This window comes from Rhinopithecus bieti, unplaced genomic scaffold (genome assembly GCF_001698545.2).
Source record: "Rhinopithecus bieti isolate Rb0 unplaced genomic scaffold, ASM169854v2 scaffold_9919, whole genome shotgun sequence".
In the NCBI taxonomy this organism is placed as follows: domain Eukaryota; kingdom Metazoa; phylum Chordata; class Mammalia; order Primates; family Cercopithecidae; genus Rhinopithecus; species Rhinopithecus bieti.
The window spans coordinates 1,423,993-1,429,326 of NW_016806411.1; the positions used below are offsets into that span (position 1 = coordinate 1,423,993).

Below are 5,334 nucleotides of genomic sequence, written 5' to 3' on the forward strand. Positions count from 1 at the left end.
AGAGAACACTTGAAGACAATATGCCATTTCTATAAGGGAGGAAAATAGTGGGAATATGAGTATACACAGGTAGAATAATGGGAAACGTTCTTATATTTGTTAGGACTTCAAGGAAACCTGGAAAACGATGATACTTTAAAAAAATTTCTTGTGTAAATTTAAAAAATACTAAAGTACTCATTACTTTTTGAAGACACTACTATGGGAATTTCAGTCACAATATGGATAACATTTTTGCCTTATAAAGAAGTGTGGTAGTGACACTGTATTATTGTAATAGAGCCATAATCCTAATTCTTGGCCTTTGCTAGATAATTTCCTGATTCAACTTTAGAAATGGCTTCAAAGAGCATTTTGAGAGAAGTTGTAATATGAATAAGTATAAGGTAGACAATAATATTGCTATTAAAATGAAAGCCTGATATTGAAATATAAAAATGAACTTGCACCATAATAACCAGAGAAATCTTTTAAATATCCAAAAATAAGTATATTTTTAGGTTTACTATTCAAAGAAAGACTGCAGAAAGTCAAAGGAATTTTATCTGGAGAACACAGTGTAAAATGAAAGAGATTTTAGAGGGCTTTAAATTTGGTTGAAACAGAGTGACAATCTCCTGCTTGAAACAACCAAAATAAATCATAAAAGAACATGACATGGCAGGGACATCAGACAACAAAGGACAGTGATCTCTAAGAAGCATCAGAAACGTGTAGTTGAGAAGGAGGCTGGGAGGACTTGCTTTCCAGCCACAACCCTGCTGACTAAGCCAGGATCTGGTCAAAACAGGACGCAGTGAAGAAACTGGCAAAAACCAGCAGGTGGCTCAAAGGCAGCTTCTAGTTGCTCCCAGTGCTCGTTAGTATAAGATACTCTCATCAGCACCAAGACAGTTTACAAATGTCATGGCAATGACCAGAAGTTACCACCTCTTTTTGTGGCAATGACCAGGAAGTTGCCCCCCTTCCTAGGAAGTTCTGAATGACCTGCCCCTTAATTTGCATTAATTCATCCCTTAATTTTGCATATAATTAAAAGTGGGTAAAAGTAGGTAAAAATACAGGTAGCCAACAGCCCACAAGAGATGCTTTGGGGTACTGCCTGTGAGTTAGCCCTGCTCTGTGAGGACAGTTCTGGTTCAATAAAAGATTGCTGTCTAATACTCCTGGTACACCCTTGAATTCCTTCGTGGGTAAAGCCAAGAACCTTCCTGGGGTAAGACTCCAATTTGGGGGCTCAGCTGCCCTGAGTCAAAGTGAGCCCTAAGATTGCCCACCTTATGGCTCTGAGAAAGCTTTCAGGCCATGGCACAGGGAGGGGCATCCAGGTGGAGCATGGTGGTCTTCCTGAGTTGAGACAGAGCTGGGAATTGGGGAAGTCAAGAGAGCAAGAGTTCTGAAGAGAAGAGAGCTGCACAGAGGAAGAACCCTGGAGACCTGCAGAGAGTTCCATGGGATCTTGAGCAGAGCACTGATCAGTACATATGTGTGAGGAAACGCTTTGAGGATGGGGGAAGAATGATCCAAAAGATTGAAGAGAACAGTACTTCAAAGAACACACAAGGCCAAAAATAGCACCTGTTCCCAAAAGCAGAATGGAAAACCTTGTAATTCAGAGAGCATCAGTTAATGTACTAAGAACCGCCTTGCCACTGTAGTGGAGAAAAATTAATCCTAGAATAAATTCAGATCTGCTTCTAATGAGCAAATCTTAAAAGCAAGCCCAGAAATGATCAAACTCTTTCAAAGTACCTTAACTACATCTCAGAACAGAGCTCAGAAATATTTATAGGAGTACAAAAATAGTCAACAACCTATGAAATAGATCATCAGTATCTACCATTCAAAGAAAAATTGCCAGACATTCATAGAAGCAGGAAAATCCAGTCCATAATGAGAAGAAAAATCAGTGAGTCAAAACCAGCTCCAAAATGACACAAATGATGGAATCGGCAAGGCCCGGCCGGCCGCGATGGCTCAAGCCTGTCATCCCAGCACTTTGGGAGGCCGAGACGGGCGGATCACAAGGTCAGGAGATCGAGACCATCCTGGCTAACGGTGAAACCCCGTCTCTACTAAAAATACAAAAAACTAGCCGGGCGAGGTGGCGGGCGCCTGTGGTCCCAGCTACTCGGGAGGCTGAGGCAGGAGAATGGCGGGAACCCGGGAGGCGGAGCTTGCAGTGAGCTGAGATCCGGCCACTGCACTCCAGCCTGGGCGGCAGAGCGAGACTCCGTCTCAAAAAACAAAAACAAACAAACAAAAAAGAATAGGCAAGGACTTTAAAACAGCCATTCTGATCAAATTTCATATGTTTAAGAAGCTGGAGAAAAGATTAAAAATGCTAAGTAGTGACATGGAAGATCCAAATCAAACTTCTAGAGATGAAAACTTCAAAACTGAGGTGAAAATATATTAGATGAGAATTGCAGCAGATCAGAAATTTTAAAAGAAAGTATCAGTGACCTAAAAGACAGTACTAATAAGATGCTATCTAAAATGAAACACCAAGAGAAAAAATGATTTAAAAAAAACCAACAGAGTGATCTCTTGGAAAGATGGGGCAGCTTGGGAACTTTTCCACTGAAGCACTTTGTGCTGGATAAGAAGGCGATTACTGCAATCTTTGACCAGTTACTGGAGTTTGTTACTGAGGATCACGTATTGCTGAAGTATGTGAATCTCCCTTCTCAGCTCAAGATCTGAAGATCCAATCCGGGTGGAATAAAAAGAGCAACATATAAGAATCTAGAACTTGACTGAGCTACTGAAGATAATCAAGTAGAAATACAAGAATATAAAAACAAGCTTTCTATCATTGGTAAGGTGCTATCTCAGAGACAAATGAAGGTGGCACATTTTGGCAGGACAAGCTCTGTTATCAATGCAATGTTGTGGGATAAAGCTCTCCCTAGTGGGATTGACCATACAACCAATTGCTTCCTAAGTGTTTAAGGGACCAATGGAGATAAAACCTATCTTATGACTAAGGGATAAGATGAAAAAAGAGCGTAAAGACAGTTCATCAGCCCTTCAGATGGACAAAGACTTGGATGCTGGCTGTCGTACACATGTGTTTTGGCCAAAGACAAAGTGTGTCCTCTTGAAAGGTGAGATAGTTTTAGTAGACAGTCCAGGCACAGATGTCACTACAGAGCTGGATACCTGGATTGATGAGTGTTGCTTAGATGCCCATGTCATCATTTTGTTTGTAAACTCTGAATCAACACTAATGAACACAGAAAAACATTTTTTTCACAAGGTAAAAGCAGCTTTCCAAGCCTAATAATTTAACTCTGAATAATCACTGGGTTGTCTCTTCATCAGAGCCAGAATATAAGGAAGATGTATGCAGACAGCACATGGAAAGGTGCTTGCATTTATTTGTGGAGGAGGTTAAAGTTGTGGATCCTTTAGAAGCACAGAATCATATATTCTTCATTTCAGCAAAGGAAGTTCTTAGTGCTAGACAGCACAAACCACAGGGGATGCCAGAGGCAGTGAAGTACTTGGGAAAGGATTTCAGGCAAGATTACAGGAGTTTCAGAATTTTAACAAATCTTTGAGGAGTGTATCTCACAATCAGCAGTGAAAACAAGGTTCAAACAGCACACTATCGGAGCTAAGCCAAGACTAGATATTGTGAAAAACACAATAGATTCAATAAACGTGGCAGCGACAGAGAAGAGCTTATTCAAAGGAAGAGCGGGAAGAACAAATTGGTAGACTGAACTTTATCCCAAACTAGATGAACCTTTTAACACTAGATGTTAAGAAAAAAATCAGGAAGGCCGGGCGTGGTGGGAGGCTGAGGCAGGTGGATCACAAGGTCAGGAGTTCAAGACGAGCCTGGCCAACATGATGAAACCCCGTCTCTACTAAAAATACAACAATTTGTCGGGCGTGGTGGCAAAGCGGAGGTTGCAGTGAGCTGAGATCGCGCCACTGCACTCCAGCCTGGGTGACAGAGCGAGACTCCATCTCAAAAAAAAAAAAAAAAAAAAAAAAAAAAAAAAAAAAATCAGGGAGGTTACCAAGGAAGTGGCAAACAAGGTTTCACGTGCAAGGACAGATGAGATTTGTTGACTGTTTTGGTTGATGGATTTTGTTCAGAGTTTCATCCTACTCTAAGTGGATTAAAAGTATATAAAAGTGACTTAAATTAGCACTTAGAAGATGGTATCAGAAGAAATATGGTTGATTGATGCACCAGTGAAGACAATGCCTCAATGTTTAATCCAAGCAAGAAATTATTAAAAATTTGAAACCATTATTTTCAGCTGACATATAGAATAAACTGCATACGCTGATCTCTTGCAAGAAATTTGATCTCAGTTATGACCTCTATTGCCACAAGTTATGACCGGATTTTCAAGAGGACAGTGTATTCCATTTTTCCCTGGGCTGGTCTTCACTTGTGCATTGATTCCTACAAATGCTCAGAGGGCGCTCCTGGGATTGTGAGAGCCTAACTTTCCCTAGTTCTTTAGCCTGTACTCCCACTGCTTCTATCAACCCAGCAACACCAGATAACGCATCACACACAGAACTCATGGTTACCTTCATAACAGGATTAGCTTCTCTTACATCTAGGATTTCTATGGGCATCTCTGTTGGAGGAGTAATTTGGAAAACTGTAGGCTGGCAATTCATATATGTTTCATTATGTATGTATGGAATTTGGTATCTTTATGAAAGGCTGTCCTGGAGCACCTGTGCCAAGGAAAGGGGCTTTAAACAGCGGTTTGTGAACTACGCATCTGAGAAACTTCAGATGTTTGCTAGCTTCAGGAGTGCAAACTGCAGCCACAAAGTACAACAAGAAATGGCTATCACTTTTGCTTGCCAGTGGCAACAAGTTGTTGTTACTCAAAGATACCTGGAAGAAGAAATTACTAGATTATCCAAAGAAATAGATCAGTTAGAGAACATACAAAACAATTCAAAGCTCTTTTTTTCATATTCATAGCTTTAATAGTGTGTTCTACTCAACATTTCTACTTTCATAACTATTGCACTTAATAGCTTCCAACAGTATTTTATGTTATGTTATGTTATGTTATGTTATGTTACGTTATGTTATGTTATGTTATTTTAAGATGGCGTCTCACTCTGTCACCCAGGCTGGAGTGCAGTGGTGCAATCTCAGCTCACTTGAACCTCCACCTCCCGGGTTCAAGCAATTCTCCTGGTATCCAGGTGGCAGAGGGAAAATAGAGTCTGGAGAAGGAGGCCGGACACAGTGGCTCATGCCTGTAATCCCAGCACTTTGGGAGGCTGAGGTGGATGGATCACCTGAGGTCAGGAGTTTGACACCAGCCTGGCCAACATGGT

At 40.9% G+C, this 5,334-nt stretch overlaps 1 pseudogene; it reads left to right on the forward strand.

Moving 5' to 3' along the window:
• The first annotated feature begins 2,998 nt into the window (after positions 1-2,998).
• On the forward strand, positions 2,999-4,969 carry LOC108532263 (mitofusin-1-like; annotated as a pseudogene).
• The last annotated feature ends 365 nt before the right edge of the window (positions 4,970-5,334 follow it).